The sequence below is a fragment of the Stegostoma tigrinum genome, chromosome 7 (genome assembly GCF_030684315.1).
Source record: "Stegostoma tigrinum isolate sSteTig4 chromosome 7, sSteTig4.hap1, whole genome shotgun sequence".
Taxonomy (NCBI): Eukaryota; Metazoa; Chordata; class Chondrichthyes; order Orectolobiformes; family Stegostomatidae; genus Stegostoma; species Stegostoma tigrinum.
The window spans coordinates 21,782,300-21,797,993 of record NC_081360.1 but is presented as its reverse complement, the minus strand read 5'-3'; the positions used below and the strand labels follow the sequence as shown (position 1 = coordinate 21,797,993).

General features: G+C 40.5%; 1 protein-coding gene across 3 annotated transcripts in view; it reads left to right on the top strand.

The window, feature by feature from the left end:
* The first annotated feature begins 1,594 nt into the window (after window positions 1–1,594).
* The window catches only part of hdac4 (histone deacetylase 4), a 532,576-nt gene continuing 518,476 nt past the window's right edge, over window positions 1,595–15,694 (top strand). Inside the window, exons 1-2 of one of the 3 annotated variants that reach the window (XM_059647104.1) lie at window positions 1,595–1,837; window positions 6,593–6,724. The gene's annotated coding sequence lies outside the window, so the exon portion shown is untranslated. Of the gene's footprint in view, window positions 1,838–1,881; window positions 2,216–6,592; window positions 6,725–15,694 lie in introns of those variants that run through there. The other 2 variants (XM_059647103.1, XM_059647105.1) reach the window with 2 other exon arrangements.

Sequence of the window (15,694 nt, the reverse complement as noted above, 5' to 3'; positions counted from 1 at the left end):
CCTGGAAACTAAATATCTCTGTAGATCTTTTAAACTGTATCATGATATTCAGTGATGCATCCAAGATCCATAAAATAGCACTACATTGAAAAACCATCACTCATTGTCACTGACGATTGCTGAGGAGGTCCATTCTGACCCTTGTTCTAATGGGAAGTGATGCTGTGGCTCCGTTAAAATGCAACTGAAAACCCTGTTCTTCAAATAGCTGATCCAGGTGACCTATCTCCTGCCATAGATAGGACTCACTGATCTGGAGGCATGGGACTGAATAGGCTACTAGATTTCAAACCACTATGGTACAGTTCTCTTCTACATTGCCCCTCTCCTGACATGCTGGATTACAAATTCAGATATTTTCATTAAATTGCTTTTAGTTATATTAATGATGCTATTGGGCACATACTAAAATTATTATTGCTTAGGTTACAGAGTTGATTATAACATTTAAATAAAAACAGTCGAATCTTGTGAAATTTACTCTTTAAACTCCTCTGCATCTCCAACTCCCTTGACTTCACTGATCACCCTTTTCTAATCTCTTTGCTTTAGAACTAAACAGCACAATGAATATATTCATTTTCTACCGTGTATTCTAGAAATGTCAAAACATTTCTTGAAACAGTTGCCAAAATGCACACTGCTTTCCAATAAAATTTACTTTGGATTTCCATACAGTCATCTTCGTAGTCACTGGAGACACTGGACAAATTAGGTACCAAATGCAACATATACGTTTCCATTGAAAATACAGATGCCAGGACCAAAGATGGTACACGTTAGACCACTTGTCAAACACATCCCACTCTCTCAACTACCCCTATCATCTTAATGCATGTGCAAAATATAACTCATATGTACTTTAGGCAATGAATGCAAAAGGAACACGGATCATAATTACCAATAGAGAAAAAAAACTGACGAATGGAAACAAAGTAATTTGCTCGAAGGAAAAAGGAAACACCAGGAGGTGACAAGTGAAAGCAAATGAGTTGGTGAATTAACATGCGGAATTTAATACTGGATTAGCCCAGTTCTGCAGGGACAAGATCTTGAAACACCTCGTGAATCGTAGCTTGCATTCTTAAAATGTATGCTATTGGAAACAGAGATTTAAGGATTTGTCAGCCCCACCACAGCAAGTCACGGCGTGGTAATTTGATAGTTATTTTCTAAAACGTTCATTGGTAACGAAAATAAAGAAAAGCACGACTTTTTTTGCGAGGGGAGGCAATGTGTGCTGTGCAAAAGACAGCAAACAGAGAACAGCGGATGAGATTAAAACGATGGATAACGACCTAGCGTGAGAAAATATACCAGAGTCGCAGAAAAGCGTGGCCTCCCACGATAAGGGGAGGTTGCGCGTGCGAAACGGAGCATCAAGAAGGTAGGGGGTGAAGTTTTAGGGCGGGACGTTGAGTGGGGGGGGGGGTGCTCCCGAAGGAAGGGGCGCCTGCGCATTGTCGCTGCACCGGGCAGGAGGGAGGGGGCTCGCGCTCCTTTCAAATCGAAGAGAAAAAAAACAAGGTTCTAAAAATAGCTGGAACTGTTGGATCGAATAGAGCTGCGATTGGCGGGAATCTGTCACGTGCTCAACCACCAAGTCTCTGCACGCCCCCACCCCACGAAAGCTGCTGTCGCCTCGCAAGCTTGTTGTGCAGTGAGTGTCAGTGAGGCGAGCAAACATGGCGGAACCCCTCAGCGAGTCGCATTGATTCTCTCCAACACGTCGCCAGATATCCCCATTTTCTGTCGGTAAAATCTGATCTACTCGACCCACAAACGCCCTTCCCACCAAACAAGCTCTCATCTACCGCTCACTGGCTGCAGCGCTCGGGTAAGGCTCGGCGATTTTAATGGCTCTCTCTCCGACTCCAATTGTCTTTCCACCTCCCTTCCCTGAGTTTAAACGGATAGTACGAAGTGGTTCTGCCCACTGATTTTCACAACGGCTTGATTTCTGAAAGTGAACAGTCTTTGATCGGTGGTTGGGTTTCAGAATTTATTTTTACCCCTCATTCCTCTCGTCCTAACCTCTCGCTTACCGATTGAAGTATTTACTGTTAACAGCAACTAAACTTCATGAACGGAAATGCCTGACTGATGGATGGCTCCCATTGCCAATCAGAAACCCCGATGCTCGTTTGTTTGGGACGTTGCTAACGGGCAATGCCCAATCAACGTCTCGTGAGGGTGGGGCTTCCTGCAGGTCAAGGTAGGTTGAGACGGAGTGGCTTAACGCCAAATCGTGGATCTTCGACATATACACACCTCTTACTGTGTACCGTGTGGGCTTAAACTTCGGCTGCTTGATGCAGTGTGGATCGGCCTCATCAAATCGCATTAAATAAACTTGCATCACCCGGGCGTCCAAAAGGCGAGGCCGAACCTCGCTGAGCCTTGAACGTATACAAATGGACCCAATTAAACTTGAATGGGTTGAGAGCTGGAAGCGAGCAACCCCACTCAAATTGGGTGAATCAGCTATTTCGATGTCCAAGTTGAGCAAGCACAAATAAACAAAGCGTGGAATGGAATGTTGTGTATGTGAATTAGCGATTTTTTTCCCCTAGAAATTAATTTTGGTGAGCTGGGCGAATCCAACCAGTTGGCAGAGTGTTATGTGGCGATCTGATTCAAGGGAGATTAAGCAAACTGAAAAGCATGGGTTGTTTTAGGAGGGGACGCTTCTTTCTGCCTAGACATGAACTCGTAAATGGAAGTCGATTGACAACAAAAATGGGGGGGGCGAAATCAGGTGTATTTTAGTTTCTCGCTTAGTTTCCTCCTTTAATGATTTGAAGTCTGGTTTTAAAGGTCTTGGTTGCACTGTGGCATCTTTGTTCAAATACTCATTGTCCCTGTGAACGTGGATACTAATTAAGAGCATGTTACCACAACTGCACTGATCTTTCTTTCCCTCTTCAGTATCCTGATAAGTACGCCTCCAACAGTTTTTGAATAGCAGTCATTTAGTTCATTACTTTTTTTAAGGTTGGCTTGATTTGTAAAATCTGTCATACTCTGACATTCTCCAAATTATGGGAGGTTAGGGACTCTAATTGAAGATTTCTTGGTGTTTGCAGAGTGTCACACTTCACTGATTGGAGGAACTGGTGACTTGAAATGCACAGTGGACGGTTGAAATTGAGAACGGATTAAGCATTTTCTTTTTGTAGTGAGCGGATAATTTGAGTGTATCCGTTTTATTATTTAGCTATGCCATTTAGGTAACTAAATGGACCTGCCAAAGAGCCCTAAAGAACTTGCTTAAGATTAAGCGTCTGTAAAACAGGTCTAAAAGAATAACCCATGTTCGTTTGAGTCTTACCGAATTTACTTGTATAGGGAGGAAGGTCGAAGTGACTGCACACGAGTTTCTCAATAACATTCTTTGATCTAACGTAAAGTACATATGCAAAAGCGACCGATTGATTGAGTTTAATTCTGTAATGTACGTTCCTTGATCTTCGTTCATGAACGTTGTCAATTTGAGCGGGAAGAAACGAAACGTTTAAAAAAAAGGCCTTTTCCCCTTTGCTAAGAGACGTTCGGTATCTAAAGTCCAAGATTAAGATCGAAAGGCTTGCGTTAACTGTGTTGAAGATGTGAAAATTTATTAATTTTAATTGCAGAGTTATCTGCTTATTGCTATAGTTAGCTTTCATTCAGTTTCGGATTGTTTTCGTTCGAGCTCCAAGTGAGTCCGTGGGACGTGCTGTGAAGGTTCAAAATTGTTATTTTTGAAAACTTATTATCGCTGTAGGCATCAGCACACGTAATAGAACTAGTAAGGTCAGTTAAACAATAAGTTATTAATTTCGTTATTCCAGATGAATGTACATTTGAAAAAAATTACAGTAATTTTTAATCTGAAGACCACCTTACTCGAATGTGACAGCCAATAACCCTATAAAAGTACACTTGGGGAAAGCAGCACTCAACAGTTTTCTGAAAAATAACATTCCATAAAGGATAATATCTTCTAAAGAACACTGAATGTAAAAAAAACTCCTGATGAAGAGTCTAGGTCCGAGACATCGGCTTTTGTGCTCCTGAGATGCTGCTTGGCCTGCTGTGTTCATCCAGCTTCACGCTTAGTTATCTTATTGTAGCTCAGCTTTGTTTGTACTATGTTTTGGTATCTTCAGTGCTGCTTTTTATTAATATATTTTTGTACAGAACAAATTGTCAAAATATGTACAATTTACACATTGATTAGATATAAGGAGTATTATGTTGTACAATTCTATATTTTCCCTGAAAAATGTGATTTATGCCTCCACGGGGAGAGATTTAAGTGTCAGTGGATCTATTAAATTGTTTAATCTCGGTAAGGATAATGTGAGAGGGCTCTTGCCCAGGTGTATCATATTTTCTCTTTTACACTCAAAACAACAAATAGAAACCTGCATATTTTAATGTTCTTGTTTCACCGTCTAGATGTGGCACAAGAAGTGTGGTTTGCAAACAGCCATCATCTGTCTGGCAGGTGAAATGTACTTGTTCCCCAGTTATTCAAGTGAAAATTGACTGTTTGAACATGATGTAAATTTATAAAACTGGTGACATGAAAATACAGCATTCGGTCTTGATTTGGTAAGGGACATCAGTTGCCATTGTTTGAAAATTTAATATGTACACTTGTTAACACTTTAAAGCATTGTAGAATTTGAACATGTATGCTAGTTACCACTGACATTTAATGCTGCACGTTTAGATAAGGAGACTAGTCAACACATCTCAAGTTCGTCTTCCACGCAGTTAGATTAAAGCTAATTTGTAACTTAACTCTATCACTTTGGTTCCATGACACTCAATATTCTTGCCTTATTAGAATTTTTTCTACTGTATAATCAATTAAAAATGTTTTTAAAAGTTTGAATTGACTTTGCTTCAACACTGATGTTTCCTCTAAGTCGTGCTGCCTCCTATTTACACGTGTTTTCAAAGATCATACAAATTTTGTCTCCCTTTAGATGCTTAGTATGCGTAACACTGCAAAAGAAAGTTGAAAGGCTGCACACTTTCAAACAAAAGGGATATTAATCAACAGCATTTTATGAAGAGCTCCAGGTTTCTACTATTGTTTTATGTGGACATCATCCCTGTATGCCATAGAACTCATTTTGCAGTTATGACCTCTTGTTCTAGGCTCACCCACCGGGTGTAATAATAGTTATACTCTATCAACCCTCTCTAACCACCATATCAACTTCAAAATTGCCTTCAATTCATCACCCTTTAGTCTTTTGTAATTTGTAGAACACAAGCCTCGCATGTGCAACTTGTCCTCATAATTTAATCATTTAGCCTGGTATTGTTGTGGTGATTCTACACTGCATCATCTTGCTAAGACTATACATCCTTTTTCAGTAGATGAGATGCCCAAAATTTCACGCAGTACTCCAGGTGGCTGTTAACAGCTTGACAGTTACCTTATTTAGTTGATGCATGGTGATCATGTATTAATAGTGATTGAATGATTTATAAGTGACCCTAGCGCCTCTTCTTTGGCAACGGTCAGTTTATTAGAATGCGTCCTATTTATTATGAAAATAATTGTTTAAGCCTGGAATCTACCTATGATTTTACAGTAGCATAACTTAACAGTGGTTTAATATTTAGTGCAAGAAGTGATTGGGAGAGGATTGGAAGATAAACTAAAGTGGTTAATGGCTCTAATTCAATTAATGGTTCTACCATGAATGTTTTAGCCCTGACAGCCTTTGCACAGCAGCAATCCACATCATCTGGTCTCAAGCCAGCCTTTCTGTCTCATTCACAGTTATCACCATCTGCTAGCAGTCTTCCTTTATGATCGTCTACTTCATTGCATTTCCTTAGGGGTCTGAGACCTAACACTTGGCTTAAGGATCAGGCTTCTTATCATTTGCTCCTTCTTTAGGAGTCCTGCTAAGGAAACATTTGAGATGTGCAGTTTAAAAACTTGAGACACTTTCTGAAAACTTAACTGATTCTCAAACAGCAATTTGTTATAGTTACGTTTGTTATAGGTTCAATGTGTGCAGCTCTAAATTTAAATGTGGGCAGATTAATTAAAAACAGATGTTTATTTGACATTAAGATAATAAAGTGTGAAGCTGGATGAACACAGCAGGCCAAGCAGCATCTCAGGAGGAGCACAAAAGCTGATGTTTCGGGCCTAGACCCTTCATCAGATGAGATGCTGCTTGGCCTGCTGTGTTCGTCCAGCTTCATACTTTATTATCTTGGATTCTCCAGCATCTGCAGTTCCCATTATCTCTGTTTATTTGACATTAGTTGAAGCTTGGGTTGTAATAGTGCACTTTTCTCAGCTTTTCACTTTTCTCAGCTTTTCACTTTTCTCAGCTTTTCACTTTTCTCAGCTTTTCACTTTTCTCAGCTTTTCACTTTTCTCAGCTTTTCACTTTGGGGTAAAGCAATTTAATAACTGCTGATACAGCATTGAAAAAAAGCTTTTGCTTTTTCATGAGATTCATTACTTAGCTGTGGCATTACTTGTACATGTTGAGAGGGATTTTTGTTTTCTCTCTCTCTTACCTTCCCACTTGTTATTAAGTGCTTTCTATCATGTCTCCTTTTGCAGTGATGCCTTCAGCTAGCTCTGACCTCTGAACTGACACATCCTCCCTGAAGTCCTCTGTGCCTTTCTCCTTTATGATGTAGAGATGCTGGTGTTGCTCTGGGGTGGACAGTGTCAAAAGTCACACGAGCTCAGGTGATAGTCCAACAAGTTTATTTGAAATCACAAGCTTTTGGAGCGCTGTCCTTTCTTCAGGTGAAGTAAGAGAGCACCCAGGCACAGACCATATAATCAGAAATCAAAAGATATGCAAATGATGTGAATAGTGTGTCGACAGGCCAAATGATAGGTCTCTGCAGGTGATCAAGAATGTCCGACGGTGTGAGCAAAGTATCAACAGCTGAATAACAAGTGAAGAGATGACTTGTCTAATTAATTGAGGCAAAGAGAATTACAAATAATTAAAAATGGTGCTGGAGACAAACCAAATGACTGGCATAACATGCTAGTTATGAGTCACTTGATGAGGGTCTAGTCAAGGCAACAAGTTGTCCATAACTGTAGAAACTAATGTAAAGCGATCATAAGAAGTTATGAAGGTGACGGTGTCAAAACAGGACAGTAAGGAAGATCTTATAGAACAGTAATGGTAGGGTCACATGTAGTGTGACATGAACCCTAGATCATGGTTGACGCCATCTTCATGGGTACAGAACTTGGCTTTCAGTTTCTGCTTGCTGATTCTGCATTGTTGCATCTTGAAGGCTACCTTGGAGGACGCTTACCAGAAAATCGGAAGCTGAATGTTCTTGACCACTGAAGTTCCCCGACTGGGTGGTAACATTCTCTGGTTTGTTAATTTATTGCACGATGTCCATTCATCTGTTTTCTTAGCGTCTGCATGGTCCTGTCAATATACCATGCCTCAGGGCACCCTTGCCTGCAGCATATGATATTGATGGCTGAGTCACATGAGCATCTGCCATGTACATGGTGGGTGGTGTCCCCACGTGTGATGGTAGTATGCATGTTGATCATCTGGCATGTGGTTGCTGCGGCAGGGTTGTGTGGTGTTTTGGTTGATCTTGTCCTGAAGGCTGGGTAGTTTGCAGTGAACGATGGTCTGTTTTAAGGTTTGGTGTTTTGAAGGCGAGAAACGGAGGCATAGGGATGATCTTAGTGAGATGTTCGTCGTTGATGATGTTGAAGGCTGTGAAGACCATGGTGTGGTTTCTCCACTCTGGGCAAGTACTGGACAATGAAGAGCACTATCGGTTATATCCTGTGTCTGTCTTCTGAGGAGGCCAATGAGGTTTTTCACTGTGGCACGTTGGAGCTGGTGATTGTTGATTTGAGCATCATATACGGTTCTTATAGGGGGATCTTTCAGTATCTTTAGGTGTCTGCCGCTTTCCTCCTCCTCTGAGCAGATCCTCTGTGTGCACACGTCTTGCCCCGGGGGGATGGATTCTTCTAATACATTTTAAGGTGGAAACTAGAGAAGTGCAGCTTTGAGCTTGCAGTAGAGTGGGTTATTGAACTGTCCACCCTTGATGGTGTTGCATGTATCCAAGAACGAGACTGATCCTGAAGAGTAGTTCATGGTAAGTCTGGTGGGATAAAACTTGTTGATATCGTGTTGTCATTCAGTGAGACAGTCAATGAACTGGAACAGTCAACTGAGAGATCTGCAGTGAAGCAACTAAAGAGAGAGCCAACTTGAACATCTCTAGAAGGCTGCTGCCCTAGGCTTAACGTATGCTGAATCTGTTGGGAGATGCCAGATTCATCAGCTGCGCTAACCAGATAGCGCAGAATGTCATCCAAGTGCAATGCAGCGCCATCCATGCTCTCAAGGCCAACCACAACATTGTCCTCAAACTAGCAGACAAAAGAGGAGCTATCATCATACAGAATAGAACAGACTACTGCAAAGAAGTATACAGACAACTGAACAACCAGGAACAACACAGCAACTACCTGCGGATCCAACCAAAAAACACACCTGTCAACTCAACAGACTGATCGAAACCTTTTGATTTAAGACCTTTGAAACATTCTATGCCCCCTCATGCCATGTACTTCTCACATAGGAGACTTCTACTGCCTTCTGTAGACACACAAAGTCAACACACCTGTACATCCCATTGTATCAGGCAGTGTGAGAATCTCTGGCTACATTAAGGGCATTTTGAAAACCATTGCACAAAGAACCTCCAATTTCTGTTGTGATGTTACAGACTTCTTTAAAGAAACTCTGCACCCACGGGCCAGTCAAACCAGAACGTTCTTCGTTACAATGGCAGCTTTGGAACTGTACACCAGCATCCCCTACGATGACAACATCAATGCAACAGCCTCAGTATTCAAAGGCAACTACTGTCAATTTCTAGACATCATCATCCTATAATACATCCACCTCATCCTCATCCTCAGCCACAACGTCTTCACTTGTGACAACATGCAGACACACTGAACAGCCACATTTGCACATAAAAATGCTAACGTTTTCATGTACAAGTTCAACCAAGATGACTTTGTTGTACAGGACCTCCTAGCAATCTGATACACCAGAAACATTGACATTTTCATCCTTTTGGTTTCATGGCAAGGAATCACTAAAACAACTACACAATGATATCAACAAGTTTCATCCACCATCAGACTTATTGTGGACTACTCTTCAGAATCCGTCTCATTCTTGGACACACACATCTCCATCAGTGATGGACACCTCAGTACCTTGCTCTACCAGCTGCTCTTCTCTAGCTTCCACCTTTTAAATAAATTAAAGAAACCATCCCCTACAGACAAGCCCTGTACATACACAGGATCTACTCAGACATGGAGGAAAGTGACAGGCACCTAAAGATGTCCCCATAAGAATGAGATATGATGCTCAATTCATTGATCGCCATAGTGAAAAACCACAGTGACCTCCATAGAAGGTAGACACAAGAAACGAACGATAGAGTACTGTTCATTGTCCAGTATTTCCATGGAGCAGAGAAGCTACACCATGTTCTTCGTGGCCTTCATGTCATTTAATGACAACTAACATCTTGCCAAGACCATCCCGACGCCTCCATTTCTCGCCTTCAAACAACCACTAAATCTTAAACAGACCTTTGTTTGCAGCAAACTACCCAGCCTTCAGCACAATATCAACCACAACACCACACAGCCCTGCCACTGCAACTTTTGCAAGACATGCCAGACCAGATTATCAACACCATCCACTGCATACACGGCGGATACTCGTGTGACTTGGCCAACGTTGTCTATCTCGTATGCTGCAGGCAAAGATGCCCTGATGCTTGGTATATTGGCGAGACCATGCAGGCTCTAAGACACCGGATAATGGAAACTGACTGCAATTGTTGCGGAATGATCCCTCCCAGTTAGGGAACACTTGAGCATCAAGGCCACTCAGCCTCCGATGTTCCAGTGAATGTCCTCCTAAGGCAGCCTTCGAGATACATAAAAACACAGCATCATTTAATCTAATAGCCAAGTTCCATACACGTGAAAATGGCCTCAGCCATGATCTTGGGTTCATGCATGCTACATGTGACCCTACCATTACTGTTCTGTAAAATCTTCCTTACTGTCCTGTTTTGACACCATCACCTCGATTTAACTTATGATCTCTGTACCTTTTAATTAGTTTGTACAGTTTCCGATTGCAGGATCTGGCCAAAATAGCAAGCAGTCATTTGGTTTGCTTTCAGCAATGTCTTATTTTTAATAATTTATAATCTAATTGCTTGAGACAGAGATAAATATATGTCATCACTTCACTTGTTATTCAATTGTTAACACTTCAGTCACGCCATCTGACACTCTTGATCACCTGCAGAGACCAATCATTCAGCATGTTGACACTCCACTCACACCACTTCTGTGATCTTTTGATCTGTCTAATTATCAAGTTTGCCCCTTCATCAAGTGAAGAGAGCATAGTGCTGCAAAAGCTTGTGACTATAACCTAGTGGCGATGTGTAACTTACGATTTTCTCCTTTTATGACACCCTTTTAAAACATTCCTTGACTTTTACAGACCCTTGTGTGGCATGGTGTCAAATGTTCTGATCAAGCTTCAATGAAACATTTCGAAATGTTTAATTATGTTAAAGTTTTGAATAATGCAAGTTTGTGCCAATTCTATGAATTCCGCTTCGAAACTCACCATTGGTTCTGATCCTAGGTCTCCCACGTTAGGACACCAAAAACGTGTGTACTTAAATATCCATATCGGGGCTAGTTTTATAAATTAGTGTTTGGATGTATCTTTTTGTTTGCAGACATATTTATTGGCCTGGTTTTATTAAACCAGTCTCTCATTTCCCTTTCCTTTTTCTCAGTTTCTGTGCTTTTCACTGTGTATAAGTGATTCTGAGATGTTGGGTTTAGTACAGTGCTAACTGTTAAAGCATCATCTATACTTTCAAGTGAAGTTGACCAATTGTAGTGCTCTTGTGCTGTAGTAGTAGTAGTAGTAGTAGTAGTGTCCCTTTGAATCATAAGGCCGAGGTTCAAATCCTACTTGCTCTAGAGGTGTGTGATAATATCTCTGAACAGTTTGATTTAGGAAACATATAGAGTCATACAGCATGGAAACAGATTCACAGAGACCGAAGAAACTTGAATTGTGCCTGTAGAAAGCTTAGTTTTTGGTAAAGTTTTGTTTCAAGCTGCTTTCCCAGACTTTCCCTATAATTACAGATTCAGCAGTGTGAAATGGGAGTGTGCGTTTGGTAATTATTGGTACTTTTTTTTTGGAAGCATGTTTTTCAGGCTACTTTCAAAAATGAGGTATTTATTTAGAGGAACTCCAAAAGGAATTCTTCACTGCATTCATGGTGTACATTTTTAAATGTGGTTATTTTTGCATTTAGATTGTTGGGGAAGTAGATATTTGGAGGATCATATTCTACAGGCTAAAAGTGACTATTTTAAATGGTGGCCTTTCTGTTTATGCACTGTGAAACTGATTTAAATTATAGATAGGTAAGTAAAATATATGGCTTGACAGCATTGAAATTTACAAAAGTCTGTAAAATCCATAGAGATTTTCTTGATGAGATCAGGACTGTAAACTAAGAATTGATTCAGATCTTGCATTATTGGGGTTTTTTTTGAATATACATATTTGCATAATCTGTCCATAAATTTAATCAATGAGTGAAAATAAAAATAGATTTGTTCCCACAGTAATATAACTACGGGATTTGTTGTAGTATTATTATCCTCATAGTGGCAAAGTCTAGTGTTTATTTATATGTTCCAATTTCCTTGCTTTCCCATGCAGGCAGTTGCTGCAGGTCGACCATCTGGATTGTTAATCTCCTTTTTGGATTACAATCTCCTTTTACCTTTGACTGTGAAATTGCAGTATTTTAACTGTTTCCTAAACTTAAATGACTTGATTTATACAGAGTATTGTACAATGTTTTTTTTCATTTTCTTGCAGATGTATGTTTGGTTTATAGAGTGAGCAGGTACAAGGTTGAGACTGGGAGACAAGATGCAATGGTATTATGATTAGACTGTTCATCCAATGACCCAGTTCATGTTCTGGGGACACCAGTTTGAATGCTGTCGTAGTGCAATTTAAACTCAAATTTGGAATTAGGAGTCTAATGGTGACCATGAAACCTTTGGTGAATCAGATGGGTTTTTCCAACAATGGACAATGTCTGTTAGGGTAGGAAACTGCCATCCTTACCTGGCCTGGCCAACATGTGACTCCAGAGCCCACGGCAATGTGGTTGACTCTTAGTGGCTCTCTAAGCAATTAGGAATGGCTAATAAATGCTGACCAGCGGTGCCCACGTCCTGTAACTGAATTTTTAAAAAGAGGAGCCCACAATGGCAATGGTCATTAGTTTCAGGAATAAAGTTTAATAGCACACCAAAAATATATGTATCTAAATGCCCGTATCTGGGCTAATTTTGTAAATTAGCATTTGGGTGAACCTTGTCCTTTGGTGTACAATTTGTAATTTTATCCCATCACACATTTTCTGATCATTACTGCATTAGATCTGCAAATAACTACAATCCATGGCTAGACTTGAGTCGAGATTTTCAAAGAATCTGTATGCCTCTGGAGATATTTTAAAATGGCGTGCAATGCTTGATTCCAGATTCCTGCCCCCAGTTTTTATTGACCAGGATTAAACATATAGGTAGAAGGAGTGGGCACTCGTTAGCCAACTCCCTGTTGTAATTTCGATGGATTTGGCCCTGTTTCTGCATGTCTTGTGGTTCATGGTTCCTCAGGAATAATATTCTGGATTTCGGAATCTTTTGAAGGGCAAGTTTGAAAGTTTTTAGCATGCTTAGTCGTGCCAACTCAAGGAACTTTTTTTCTATGCTCATTAAACAGCCATTTGCAAATCATTTTTTTTGGAGATGTAAATGGCTGTACCTACAGCCCTGTAAAAGTGTCAAACACACTGACCAGTAAAGTTTCAATAACTTTGAAGCTTCAAACACTTCAGACATCCTCCTCCTCCAAGTGAACATTGAGAAACTGACATGAGATCATCATGCCTGGCTGAGTGCCCAGACAAATAAAAAAACATTGGCTTCATAGTTTTAAGAACTGCAGTTAATTTTTAACTTTTTTTTGATTGGCATCTTTAAGTCATTAGAATAAATTATTTACATAAATCTCTTGTCAGTGTCTTATCCATCACACACATCCCAACTCTGGAAATAAAATTGGGTGTTTTAGGCATGTTTTTAAACCTGAGACAACCACTGCAAATTATCTACCCTGGGAGCCAAAATCTGACCCTTGGCGTCCATTTATTTCATTCATCTTATGATTTAGCATTATTTGGGAGACTGAATTTGATATGTGGCATCAATTACGTGGGAATATGCCCCACCCCCCCACTCCTATCCTTTTTCTGAAACTGTTTATTCCTTGTTAATTTTTGTTCTCTTTCCCAAGTGGCCATTCCTTTCTAAGCAGAAAGCATAAATGCTCAACAGCTATTTCACCCGGAATTGGGCGGCAGGATATCAGATCTGAGCATATTCCTGAGCTATTCCTGTGCAGTATCTATCCAAACTTTTCTTTTGTTTTGCTGTGGTCTTGATTTGCAGTCAGGAGTAAATACCTTGGACTACTATATTTCTCTATTTCCCTACTTGGGACACTGAAGCCAATCTATCCCGGTCCTGCTCAAGATTTTGCTGCATTAATGTGGGTTTGATTTTTGGGGCTAACTGGGGACAGTCTTTAAAATTTAGTAGGCCACTAATAAAATGAAGTATCAGTTTCCCATTTTACTTGTATTTTGTTCAACAACATGACTACGTTAAACCACATTTCCCGATCAAAAAAGAGACTAGAGACCAGATGCTAATGGATATTAGACTTTTAGGCAGTTTTGGTGAAGTCCCTTTGGTATTTTTACCTCCTTCCATATGCCTAACTTCTGCTTTCTGTCTCTTGCGAATTGGTGCAAGCCGTGAGCTTTGTTGCAATAGCATTGCTCTATCCAAGGGGAGAAGAAAATTGTTCACTACCAAGTTTCTTTTAAAATAATGAAATATGTCATTTCTGTTTGTTTTTAAATTCCACTGGTTCAGGGACAGCTTCTTCCTGCCTGTTATTAGACTGATGAATGGACTCTCTAGCCTCAAATAATACTGATCTTGCTAATGTTGATCTCGCCTCACTCACAACCTGTGCAATGTAACCTGTGTGGCTCTGTCTTAGTCTTTTTGATCTGTACATCTTTGCTGTATTGCATTAAACCAAGCGTTTCACTATATAGCACTTCGACACGTGACAATAAATTAATTAATCACCTTTGTAAGTTCTCCTAACCTAGATGGAATATCTCTGAAGCTTTGCATCCTTGCTGGCATTAACTGTTTTTAGAATGAAGCATTTGACTGGTAGAATCAAGTTCATAACTGTACCCTGTTGAAGTCACTTATTCTTCAGGTCACATGCAAGGATTTAATTCTGTTTGGTCACGAACCTCATCTCAGTTCATGCAGGCTAAATGATTCACAAAGTTAAAGAGAGCAGTGCGTCTCAGGTTGTACATGTGGTTTTCATTGCTTTCAGTTGTGGCTGGTTCCATGAACGTTTTACAAATAAATTTGCATATGGCTTGTTTGTACCATAAATCAGATGTATTGTGAAATCTTCATTGAGCTATCGTGCCTCATTTTGACTCGGCTATTTGTTTGGGTGAGTGAAGAGTGGTAGGAGTGAGAAAGTTGTCCAGTGCTCAAGAATTGAAGCAGGTATTTTTGACTGTTGAGCCTCATTCAGATCCACTCAGTGGGTAGGGTGTATGTTGAATGTGCGTGAAACTCAGCAAAAAAACACCTCCACAAACAAGTAATAGGATCAGCTGCGGGATTGTCACTGAATTGGGGAGATGGCTACGTGGGGAAAATAGATCCACATTTGGAGACAGATGTATTGGTCTTTTTGCCTACTGAGGAAAATTATCTTTTAAAAGTTTTTAACAATACCTTTTGTGGCTTATTTTAATAAAAATCCATTTCATTGCTAGGTTGGCTTAGTGAAAAATTGTGGTTTCCACTAAAGGTGTCAACCAAAAAAGAAAATCTGCCAGGTTAAAACTGCAGTGCAGAATGCTGTGGATGCTGAAAATCTGAAATAAAATCAAAATACTGGATTGTGTTTCAGGTCTTTGGCTTTTCAACCTGAAATGTTAATGGTCTCCACAGAATGCTGCTTGACAGTGATTGCTGAGTATTTCCATTGTTGTTTTAAATTGTAGTGAATCCAGTCTTTATCCCTCACACCCCTCCCCCACAATAACTGCCAAAAGAGAATTCCCCCTAGTCCTCACGTACCACGCCGCCAACCTCCAGATACAACGCGTCATCCTCCGACACTTCCTCCATCTATAATCCGACCCCACCACTAAAGACATTTTTCCATCCCCATCCTTCTCTGCCTTCTGGAGAGACCATTCTCTCCATGACTCCCTTGTCTGCTCCACACTGCCCTCCAGCCCCACCACACCCAGCAATTTCCCCTGCAACCGCAGGAAGTGCTACATTTGCCCCCACACCACCTCCCTCACCCCCATCCCAGGCCCCAAGATGACTTTCCACATAGGCAGATGTTCACCTGCATATCTGCCAATGAGGTATACT